A 12,723-nucleotide genomic window follows, 5' to 3' on the forward strand; every position below is an offset into this window, starting at 1 on the left:
AGAAGTATTGGAATGAGCTCTTCCTTAAAGGTTTTGTAGAACTCGGCTGAGAACCCATCTGGTCCCGGACTTTTCTTTGTTGGTAGGCTTTTGATGACTTCTTCTATTTCAGTACTTGAAATTGGTCTATTTAAATTGTTTATGTCCTCCTCATTCAGTTTGGGCAATTCATATGTCTCTAGAAACCTGTTGATGTCTTCGAAATTTTCTATTTTGTTGGAGTATAGATTTTCAAAATAGCTTCTAATTATGTTTTGTATTTCCATCCTGTCTGTTGTGATATTTCCTTGTTCATTCCGAATTTTAGTGATTTGGGTTTTCTCTCGTCTTCTCTTTGTTAGTGTGGCTAAAGGTTTATCAATTTTGTTTATTTTTTCGAAGAACCAACTATTTATTTTGTCAATTTTTTGTATTGTTTCTTTTGTTTCAATTTCATTGATTTCAGCTCTGAGTTTAACTATTTCCTGTCTTCTACTACTTTTGGTGCTGTTCTGTTCTTCTTTTTCTAAGGCTTTGAGCTGTAGTGTTAGGTTGTTTATTTGTTGAGTTTTACTTCTTTTATTAAATGCGCTCCATGAAATAAATTTCCCTCTAAGTACTGCTTTCATAGTGTCCCAGAGATTTTGATATGATGTTTCTTTGTTCTCATTTACCTCTAAGAATTTTTTAATTTCCTTCCTAATATCTTCTGTTATCCATTCATCATATAATAGCATATTGTTTAATCTCCAGATGTTGGAATAGTTTCTGTGTTTTACTCTTTCATTTATTTCTAACTTCAATCCATTATGATCTGATAGAATACATGGTAGTGTCTCTATCTTCTTGTATTTGCTAACATTAGCTTTGTGGCATAATATATGGTCTATTTTAGAGAAGGATCCATGTGCTGCTGAGAAGAAAGTGTATTCACTCTTGGTTGGTTGGAATATTCTATAAATGTCCGTTAAGTCTAAATTATTGATTGTGTTGTTGAGATCTATGGTTTCTTTGCTCAATTTTTGTCTGGAAGATCTGTCCAGTGGTGAGAGCGGCGTGTTAAAATCACCTAGTATTATTGTGTTGTGGTCTATTTGGTTTCTGAAATTGAGAAGGATTTGTTTGACATACATAGATGAGCCACTGTTTGGGGCATAGATGTTTATGATTGTTATATGTTGTTGATTTATGCTTCCCTTAAGCAGTATGAAATGACCTTCTTTATCCCTTCTGACTAACTTTGGCTTGAAGTCCACATTATCGGAAATGAGGATGGATACTCCAGCTTTTTTGCTGAGTCCATGCGCATGGTATGTTTTTCCCCATCCTTTCACCTTTAATCTATGGGTATCTTTTTCTATGAGGTGAGTCTCTTGCAGGCAACATATTGTTGGATCTTTCTTTTTAATCCAGTCTGCCAGTCTATGTCTTTTGATTGATGAATTCAGGCCATTAACATTCAGGGTTATTATAGAGAAATGATTTGGTTTCCCGGTCATTTGGTTCATTTTTAAAATTTTGTTTATTTATTTGTTTGACACAACTTGTTTCCTCCTTTATTTGACAATTCCTTTAGGATAATTCCTCCCTTTGCTGATTTGCTTCTTTGTTTTTCATCTCTTCCTCATGGAATATTTTGTTGAGAATGTTCTGTAATGCTGGCTTTCTTTTTGTAAATTCTTTTAGCTTTTGTTTATCATGGAAGGATTTTATTTCATCGTCAAATTTGAAGGTAAGTTTTGCTGGGTATAAGATTCTTGGTTGGCATCCATTTTCTTTCAGGGCTTGAAAAATGTTGTTCCAGGACCTTCTAGCTTTTAGGGTCTGGATTGAAAAATCTGCTGATATGCGTATTGGTTTCCCCCTGAATGCAATTTGGTTCTTTTCTTTCACAGCCTTTAAAATTCTGTCTTTATTTTGTATGTTAGGTATTTTCATTATAATGTGCCTTGGTGTGGGTCTGTTGTAATTTTGTGTATTTGGAGTCCTGTAAGCCTCTTGAACTTGATTTTCCATTTCATTCTTCAGATTTGGGAAATTTTCTGATATTATTTCATTGAATAGGTTGTTCATTCCTTTGGCTTGTTTCTCTAGGCCTTCCTCAATCCCAATAATTCTTAAATTTGGCCTTTTCATGATATCCCATAGTTCTTCTAGATTCTGTTCATGATTTCTTACCATCTTCTCTGTTTGTTCAGCTTTGTTTTCAAGGTTAAATATTTTGTCTTCAATGTCTGAGGTTCTGTCTTCCAGGTGTTCTATCCTATTGGATATGCTTTCTATGGAGTTCTTAATTTGGTTTATTGTTTCCTTCATGTCAAGGATTTCTGTTTGGTTTTTTTTCAATATCTCTAACTCTTTATTGAAATGATCTTTTGCTTCCTGTATTTGCTCTTTTAACTGTCGATTGGTGCGATCAATCAATGCTTGCATTTGCTCTTTCATCTCATCATTCAATGCTTGCATTTGCTCTTTCATCTCCTCGTTTGCTTCTCTGATCATTTTAATTATGTACATTCTGAACTCCTTTTCTGTCATTTCTTCTGCCATGCTGTCATTGGGTTTTATTGATGTAACATCTAGATTTGTTTGCAGCATTTTCTTTCCTTGTTTTCTCATGTTGTTCAGATATCAGTGGACCGCTGAGATATTGCAGATTTCCTCTGTTGATTTACAATGACTATGAAGATTTCTATATATATCCCCTCTTAGCCTTCAGTAGGCTGAAGTCTTGGAGGAGGTTGATAATGCGGTGCTCCACAAGGGAGCTGCCTCTCTAGGAGTGGTGGCCTTCAGGTGGGGTATATTCCCTGCTAGTGGGCAGAGGTGCCTCCACTTGTTGACCAATGGTCATCTAAAGGGGACGTAGGCTGTGGGCTGAGGCAAGGCCTGTTTGGGCCTGAGTCTCTGGTTTTACCGTCCTTGTGGGAAACCTCACCCAGCAGGGAAGACTCACCCGGTGGGGAGGTCTCGCTGGTCAGTTTCCTCCTAGAGGTTCCCCTCAATTTACAGCTACTGCCTGGGCTGGGCTGCCTTCCTCTGCAAAGTTTCCAGGGGCCCGGCCCTACCTCCTGGGCCTGGGAGCCTCACCCTTCGCAGATGAATCTCCTTAGGCTGCCCCTCCTCAGAGAATTTGCCCATAGGCCTGGAACCTTCGCTCCGCCCTAAGCCTGTCTCTGTGCGGCTCTTCCACCCAGAGGCCTCCTAGATCCTGGGACCCTGTTCTGCACCTAATCGCCTGGCTGCGTGGCCCCTCCTCTGAGCAGCCACCTGTGGCCCCGAACAATCGCTCTGAGTCCCAGAGACCCGCCACAGGCCTCTTCCTCCAGACAGCTGCCCAGTATGCCGGTGTGGTCACTAGGAGTCCAAGAAACTCACTTCGTGCCTCCTCCTCCCACCAACCACCCGTAGCCCGGGGCAATCAATCACTCCGAGTCGAAGTGACCCTGCCCGTTCCTCCTCCTTCTCCAGATAACCCCCCGGGTGTTCAGGAGCAGTCCCTCTGAGTGGCTCTGAATCCACGTGACCCGCTGCACGGGTCCTCTGGGCAACCGCCCGGAGCTCTGGTGTGGTCCCTCAAGACCAAGCGTCCCACCACGCTTCTCCTCCAGGCAGCCCCCCTGTGTTCAGGAGCTGTCACTTTAAGACCAAACAACTCACCACTCGCCTTCTCCTCTGAGCAGCCGCCTGGAGCGCTAATGCAGTCACTGCGAGTCCAAAGGACCCGCCGCGCTCCTTCTCCTCCTTCTCCTACTCCTCCGGGCAGGCCCCGGGGTTCAGAAGTGGTCAGAGTCCAAACAGCTCGCCACGCAGCCCCTTCTCTGGCAACCGCCTGTAGCTCCCGCGTAGTCACCCGAATCCAAGCGGCCGCTCCTCTTCCTCCTCGTCCTCAGGGCAGGCCCCGGGGTTCAGAAGTGTCGTTCTGATTCCAAACAGCTCGCCGCGCGGCTTCTCCTCTGGCAACCGCCTGCAGCTCTGGCGCAGTCTCTCCGAATCCAAGTGGCCACGCTCCTCTCCTCCTCCTCAGGGCAGGCCCCGGTGTCCTGAGTCCACACAGTTCTCCCCGCCACTCCTCCCCCGGGCAGCCGCCGGAGCCCCAGTGGCTGCTCCGAGTCCCAGCGCTGTGCCGGGCGGCCTCCTCTATGGCGCTCCAGCGGGGGGAGGGGCGTCTCGCCGGCAGTTCTACTTCACAAAGTTTCCTGCGTTCCGGGACCCCCGTCCCATCCGGGGTGCCCCCCCAGGGGGTGAGAGTCACCCGGCTACTTTGAGTTGGTCCCAAGCGTCTCAATATCTCCTCTCTTGAATCCTGAGTTCTGGAGCAACACGTAATGCAGCCACCCTCTAGGCCGCCATCTTGAAAGCTCCCAATGCTAGCTATTTTATGTGAGCAATTTACTCATTAAAAATGGTTTATGTAAAGTGATGAATCTTCAGAAAGAGAAATTAGGAAAACTACCCCATTCACAATAGCCTCGAAAAAAATAAAATACTTGGGAATCAATCTCACAAAAGAGGTGAAAGACCTCTACAATGAGAACTATACAACACTAAAGAAAGAAATTAAAGAACACCTTAGAAGATGGAAAGATCTTCCATGTTCTTGGATAGGAAGAATTAATATTGTCAAAATGGCCATACTACCTAAAGTGCTATACAAATTCAATGCAATTCCAATTAAAATCCCAATGACGTACCTTACAGAAATAGAGCAGGCAATTATGAAATTCATCTGGAAGAATAAGAAACCCAGAATAGCTAAAGCAATCCTTAGCAGGAAGAGTGAAACAGGGGGTATTGCAATACCAGATCTTCAACTCTACTACAAAGCAATAGTAACAAAAACGGCATGGTATTGGTACCAAAATAGAAAGGTAGATCAATGGTACAGAATAGAGGACACGGACACAAACCCAAATAAATACAATTTTCTCATACTAGACAAAGGGGCCAAAAATATGCAATGGAGAAAAGATAGCCTCTTCAACAAATGGTGCTGGGAGAATTGGAAATCCATATGCAACAGAATGAAACTAAACCCATATCTCTCACCATGCACGAAACTAAACTCAAAATGGATTAAGGACCTCGGAATCAGACCAGAGACCCTGCAGATTATAGAAGAAAAAGTAGGTCCAAATCTTCACCTTGTTGGTCTAGGACCAGACTTCCTTAACAGGACTCCCATAGCACAAGAAATAAAAGCTAGAATCAACCACTGGGATAGATTCAAACTAAAAAGCTTTCTCTCAGCAAAGGAAACTATCAGCAATGCGAAGAAAGAGCCTACAGAGTGGGAGAATATCTTTGCCAATCATACTTCAGATAGAGCACTAATCTCCAGAATCTATAAAGAACTCAAAAAACTCTACTCCAGGAATTCAAATAGTCCAGTCGACAAATGGGCTAAGGAAATGAATAGACACTTCACAGAAGAAGATCTACAAGCAATCAACAAACATATGGAAAAATGTTCAACATCTCTAGTAATAAGAGAAATGCAAATCAAAACCACCCTAAGATTCCATCTCACCCCAATTAGAATGGCGATTATCAAGAATACGAGCAACAACAGGTGTTGGCGAGGATGTGGGGAGAAAGGTACACTCATACACTGCTGGTGGGGCTGCAAATTAGTGCAGCCACTATGGAAAGCAGTGTGGAGATTCCTTAGAAAACTTGGAATGGAACCACCATTTGACCCAGCTATCCCACTCCTTGGCCTATACCCAAAGGACTTAAAATCTGCATACTACAGAAATACAGCCACATCAATGTTCATAGCTGCTCAATTCACAATAGCCAGACTGTGGAACCAACCTAGATGCCCTTCAATTGATGAGTGGATAAAGAAACTGTGGTATATATATACTATGGAATATTACTCAGCCATAAAGAATGATAAAATTATGACATTTGCAGGCAAATGGATGAAATTGGAGAATATCATGCTAAGTGAGATAAGCCAATCTCAAAAAGCCAAAGGACGAATGATATCGCTAATAAGTGGAGGTTGACACATAATGGGGGGGAGGGAAGGGTTAGAGTTAGGGTTAGGGAGGGGGGCAAGTATGGAGGAAGGAACTACTGTATAGAGGGTAAAGAGGGGTGGGAGGGGTGGGGGGAAGGGAAAAAAATAACAGAATGAATCAAACAACATTGCTCTATGTAAATTTATGATTACACAAATGGTATGCCTTTACGCCATGTACAAACAGAGAAACAACATGTATCCCATTTGTTTAAAAAAAAAAAAAAAAAAAAAAAAAGAGTACCCTTTCTAAAAAAAAAAAAAAAAAATAGCTAGCATTGATTTGAAAATATCTCCCAAATTAATGTTTTGTTTAAAAAATTAAGATAGAAATTTGGAGTCTTGGTGCCAGAATTATTTTTTTCACTTTTAATTTGCTATTTTTTTCTTTTTTGGTTTTTATTGGAGGTTTGGATTTGGGGTTACAGTAGGGAATTGGCTTTGTTTGTTTTACCCTCAAGAGAATCTTCCATTAGTACTAGTTTCTCACAACGAAGTGTCATTTCACTTGTTATTAAGTCTAATTTCTTAAAATTCATTTTATTCATGTGCTTATCTAAAAGAATTGGTTGTTTCTTCATTCATTAAAACAGAAATAGTTATGAAGACTGAGATGGTATAAGATTAGATGATACTTGCAAAATATTTGTGCAAAGGAAGTTTTTTTTATACCATCAAGAGGTATCCAGGGGATGGACATGGATAGTTCTATCTTCCATAAACAATGTTTCTTTTTATTTTTATGTCCAATTTATTCATATTTAGATTCCTAGTATAAATAGAATTTATACAATATTCATGGATCTGAGAATAATTCACATTTTGGTGTGTGTGTATGCACATGTGCATGTTTCTTACCCTATATCTATTCCTGGGAAAGATATTGCAGTTACTTTGTTTATGTGTAGTTCAAATAAAACTATTTATGAAAACCAAAATTTAAACTTCTTTTTAAGTATCTTTATTGAGGTAAAATTCACATACCATACAATTCTAAATTAATTGTAAAATGCACAATTGAGTGATTGTTAGTATGTTCACACATTATGTGAATGCATCACAATGGTTAATTTTGGAACACTTCATCATCTCTGAAAGAAACCCCACATCCTTCAGATCTCACTCCCTATCCTACCATACTCTAGCCCTAAATTGCCACCAATGTGCTTTCTGTCTCTATAGATTTCCCTATTCTGAACTTTCATATGAATAGAATAATATAATACATGGTCCTTTGTGAATGACTTTTCACTCAACATAATGTTTTCAGGGTTCATTTAAGTTGCAGCATGTATCAATACTTTGTTCCTTTTTTGTGGCCAAATAACCTTCTATTATATGAACATATTACATTTTGTTTATTCATTTGTCTACTGATGGACAACTATTTTTGAATGATGCTGCTATAGATGTTCACATGCAACTTATCTGGACATGGGTTATTTCCCTTGAGTATAGATCTTGGAGTGGAACTACTAGGTCATATGGCAATTCAATGTCAAATAGTTTGAGGAAGGGCCAAACTGTTTTCTCCCCATCTTCTACATTCTCCCCAGCAGCATGTAAAGGTTCTGATTTCTCCCCATCTTCACCTGGATTTACCTTGAAACAGTTGTTTTGTTAAGGATGGTGGACTAGAATGAAAGGAGAGTAACCCTCTAACACCATTGTGGAGATCATACCAGACCTAGGCTGCCCACCCTCCAATTTCTTTTAAGTGAGAGAAAATAAACTTCTGTTTCATTTAATCCACTGCTCTCCTGGGTCTGTTAACTGTAGCCTAACACAATTCCTAAATCATGTCATCCTATTAACACATCTTGAATCAGGACACTCTTAAGAAAATTTGAATGGAATATGTTAAGAATTTTCCCCGTTATGGAGACATTTCTTTCTTATCCTGTTGCACTCTGGAAAATTTATCTTATTTCTTTTCTAATTTCAGTTCCTGTTATTCAATGACCATTCTTCTTAGAAATTACTTCAGATTCTCACTAGCAACTTGTGGGTTCTCTGCAAGTTGGAAATGACTTGATATCCAAAAATAAAAAGTTGTAGATGGAGTGAATTTTTTAAAGGGAAAGACAAGTACTCATTGTGATAAAGTAAAATAGCAGAACTTTATTATTTATTCCTCAATCTTTTCCTAAGTATTAGGACAAGATTAAGAATGATGAAACATCATTTGAAGCCGGGTGTGTTGGTGCATTCCTGTAATCCCAGCAGCTCAGGAGGCTGAGGCAGGAAGATCACAAGTATCACAAGTACAAAAGCAACTCAGGGAGACCATCTCTAAATAAAATACCAAATAGGGCTGGGGATGTGGCCTAGTGGTTGAGTGACCCTGAGTTCAATCCCCTGAACTACACCCCCCCCCCAAAAAAGTCATTTGAAGTTTTCTCTTGAATTCTTTGAGAATCCAGGAAAACTTGTTGTCATGCTGACATGTTGATAGTGCTTATATTACATATTTCTTCACTTTTAGTCACTACCTTTGAAGCCACTTTTAGCCTCTGTGACAGATTGTTGGACTCACAGCCAAGGTTTCTACCCTGATCTTCAGAGAAGGCAAAAGAAAACCTAAGTACTTTTATAAATCAGCAGCCTCATTTACTTCCCCCAATGCTTGTGCTCCAATTATCCACATTTTGAGGGACATGTTGCATATTCAAGCATTCTGCCATTGTACCAACTCTCTCTTAACAAATGTTAAATATCTGCCTCAGAACCAACCTCTGATATATAGGGTCTCTAATACATTTTCATATGACTAGCAAATCACTATTAGTAGGAAGGAGAACATTATAGAATCAGGAAACAAAAAGGCGGGGGTGACTTTCCTGGAGGATTTATATCTTTCTCAATGCTTCTATTAACTGATGGATATATTCAACCTTTTACTGAGTATCTATGATGTTAGAAAAAGACTTTCATTCTGTTAAAAAAATAATAATCTCTTTCGTTTTTAACTCCATTTTATCTTGAGATTAAGCGTAGTCTCCATTCAAACAACCTTAGGTTCAAACCCCTGTTGATACTCTCTTTATGGCACTCTGGGCAGTATCTTCATCTGTAAAATGGGATAATACCTTTATCTACAATATTGGGTTGCTCTAAGGATTAAATGTAAACCATGGAACATATTCCTGGCACACATGTAGCAGTCCTTCATGTTTGCTGTGGATTTCAGATTTGTTTGCATCATTTCCCAATAATTAGATTTTATTCTATCCTGCTAAATTGTTTCAATAGGTGACTGTTCAATACACTTATTTAAAAATATATAACATAATCCAGATGGACATTGGAGTTTCATTTCAACACAGATGTTAAGAAGCACCTGTTTCAGCACTTTTTCTTTCTGTGATCTGTAAAGTACTCCAGAAACAATTATTTGGTTCTTTCCTGGTGACAAAGGATAAGAGAAGATGAAATGTCTATAACTGTCAGTAATAAGTATAGAATAAATAGGCTACATGGATATTTTAAAAATATGTGTACACACACAGTAGTTTTTGAACACGGCCTTTTTCCTTTAACCCCAAACTTGGTTTCCAGGTACAGGCCTCTAACTTTTCTTGACACGGAAGTCATGAAATCTCCTGTCCCCTAAAACCATCGAAATCTAACGTAGAAGCAAGTAGCAAGCACTACTCATACTCAGAGAGAACCCTGGGCGTTCGGTCGCTTCGCTCCCACCTGTAGCCAGGTCATTGTGACGCAAATGCTATGGACACGTGGAACACCTGCCGGAGAGCAGGGGCGGTGTCACCCAGGACAGCAGATCCGAGCGGGGGGGATACCCCAGGAGATGGGGGTCAAGGAAAGACCCCAGGGAGTAAAAAGAGGGAGAGTTACTCCCCTCACCCCCGACCCGCCCCAAACAAGGTGAGACCACCGCCCCCATCCTACCCCTGGTCCTGAGGTCTTGCTGAGAGGGGTTGACCCGCAGCGGTCCCCAGCAGGGGAGGAGTGGAGGGGCCGCGGCGGCTGGCGGAGAAGGGAGGGCGCCGGCTCCCCCCAGCCGCTGCGCTGCGCTGCGGCGCGCACGGGCTCCGCCGGCTGCTATTCCGGCTGGCGGTCGCCGCTGCAGGAAGGGCCGGTTCCTGCGCTCCCCCGCCCCTTCCCTCGCCTTCTGCTGACGCTGACGTCGGATGAGGGATCTAGAGGGACGTTCCGATCGCGGCCGGAGGCTCCTGGGGGCCGGGGCTCCGAGGTACCTGCCCTCCGGGGCCGGGGCGGGGGCGCACTGGGCGGGCTGCATGCTGCAGCGGGAAACGCCCGGCACCCGGGGTGATCGGGGGCGCTAGCCAGGGTTGCCTCCTCTGGCCTCTGCGGGCGGCGGGTGACCGGTGGGTCACCTCCTGCGGCCCCCGATCCGGTTGCGGGAACCGCATGAGCTCCTTCCCCTCCCCCGCCTGCTTCCTCCGGCCTGGGAAGGTGTGGAGGATGCGCGCACCCTGAGAGCGTGCGTCAGCCCCGGGGGAGCGGGAGCGCTCCGGCCCCATATCGCTCTGGCCTCTGCTCTGGGAGCACCTGCACCCGCACCCGCGTCAGTCCACCTCACCCTCCCTCGCCATCCCAGCGACTGCGGCCCTAGGATCCCGAGGTCCTTTCTGGGCAGGGACTTGCTTCCAGGGCTGACTTGTTGACAAGTTCACCTGCCTTGGTGCCTGATGTTTGCTTTATCTCTTCGCCCCATTGCCAGTCTTTGGCAGGGGTGGCCGAGAGCAGATGGGTACCTTTTTATAACTACTAGTGCCGGGAGGCCTGAGCTTGGTTCCTGGCGGGCCAGGTGCTCACCAGTCTCCTACCAGACACGGGCAAGAGTCCCTGATCAGGCCAGGTTCCTGCAAACGCTAGCGAGCCGGTTTCTTTGGGTGCTGCTGACTCCGCCTTTCCTGCCCCGCGGCTATTACAGCTCCTGCTTCCTCTAGAAAGGAACACATCCTGTTATGTCTGCCTTTCCCTAAAGCAGCTCTTCATGAACCTTTCCCACTGTCTTTACTTGTAGTGCCCCAAAGCCCCTCAACTTCTCTTTGAGGTCCTTAAAGTACCGCGTCCATACGCTGGCGAAAAGGCATTAACTATGGTTAGGGAGAGTTAAGGTTTAGAAAGGGAATCACGTTCTGTGCTTTTAGATAGCATTTTAAAATTCAGCACAAGAAATGGTTTTGTCCGTGAACCAGAGCGGCAGCCTTAGTAACTGAGATCTGGCAACTATAAAATTATCAGGCCCTGGAAAAATACATCACCAACTGGTTTGACAATGATACAGAATGGAGGGAGAGAGCCATACGGCATTAATTGGCCATGTAGGCCCTATAAATTATGACTCATTGCAAACATGTTCACGTACATACATTTCAGCAAAGTCTCACCAGAAAAAAAAATCTCAAATTGTTTTCTGTGGTCCTTTAGAACTGAAATCTGAACTGTTGGTGGAGTTGAGGAGTGAAGTAGGAAATGGTTTTTAGTTTGAAATGAATGCTCCAAGACTCAAGTTTCTTACCTTCCGTTTAACACACACACATTCACGCACGTACACATACGCACATTCTAAAATTGCTTTTTAGTAAGTTTTCAAACCAAGGATTTTAGTATTTATTTTGAAACATCCTTTATAGAGAATACAATAGGGACAAAATCTTTAGTAGTTCAAATATCACTGTTTGGTTTTAGACAAATACCTTTTTTTAATTGCAGGAGCTATTATTTTCTAATTGTATCTTTTTGTATCACGTAGGTAAACAGTTGTATTGTTACTAATGGCGAATGTTTAGGAAACAGCAGTTAAACTTCAGAGTGCTACTTGTAGTAGTGAAGAGACCAGAGGTTAAAAAATTCACCCTAGCTCTTCTGCCCAAAGATTATTGAATGTTAAAGACACCGGTTAGTAATTGCCTGTGTGGTTCTGTCTTTTTTATGCATTTGAGTATCTCACTGCGTTCTCTGAGCATCTTTATTGCTGTACATCTCTCTTCACATCAACCTTATGCAAAGTAGCAGAAAATTTTGTTACTCTGAAAAAACCTCCAATATTGCTGCATTTTCAAGGTATTTGACTAAACAGAACATCTTTCATGGATAAGCAGTTTTATCAGAAGTAGGCAGGTATAGCAACTGTGATAGGAGGTAGTGCAAACCTGGGTTTGCTGTGAACTCTGGGGTTACAGAAACCTTATACAAGAGAGGGTGGGGAACTTGATAAGCCACAAGAATCAGGAAGAATTTTTTCCTCTTAACTGGTTAAACCTGACAACTTTCTTACCTTCCATTTAACACACACACACATTCACACATACACATACACACATTCTAAAATTGCTTTTTAGTTAGTTTTCAAACCAAGGATTTTAGTCTTTATTTTTGAAAATCCTTCATAGATCATACAAAGTGTTGGGTTGCCTGAGGGTATGTAGTAGCACTTATGATAACCTTACTGATCACTAGTTCCTTTTAATTCCATCTGCAATACTGAATTTAGGAGAACTATGATTAAGGATGATATTGGGATGTTTTGGTAGCAGATTACTAATTAATAAGTCATACCCCACCTCTCCCACATACCGATATGCCTCAACAACTGATAGAGGAGAAAACATTTTCCCTCATATTTTCCTGACTCCCAAGTGGTTATGTTTTATACTATGCTCTTATCTAGAACCATGAAGTAGTACAGAGAACATACAGTCTTTGGATCCCAATTTGAACCT

The 12,723-nt window shown here is 42.2% G+C and overlaps 1 protein-coding gene across 9 annotated transcripts in view; it reads left to right on the forward strand.

Moving 5' to 3' along the window:
- Positions 1 to 9,759: 9,759 nt before the first annotated feature.
- Positions 9,760 to 12,723, forward strand: part of ICA1 (islet cell autoantigen 1) — a 145,534-nt gene continuing 142,570 nt past the window's right edge. For 2 of the 9 annotated variants that reach the window (XM_079151809.1, XM_079151812.1), the window contains exon 1: positions 9,760 to 9,895. The gene's annotated coding sequence lies outside the window, so the exon portion shown is untranslated. Of the gene's footprint in view, positions 9,896 to 10,069; positions 10,224 to 12,723 lie in introns of those variants that run through there. The other 7 variants (XM_079151810.1, XM_079151814.1, XM_079151816.1 and 4 more) reach the window with 4 other exon arrangements.

Source organism: Sciurus vulgaris, assembly GCF_902686455.1.
Source record: "Sciurus vulgaris genome assembly, chromosome: 8".
NCBI classification, from domain to species: domain Eukaryota; kingdom Metazoa; phylum Chordata; class Mammalia; order Rodentia; family Sciuridae; genus Sciurus; species Sciurus vulgaris.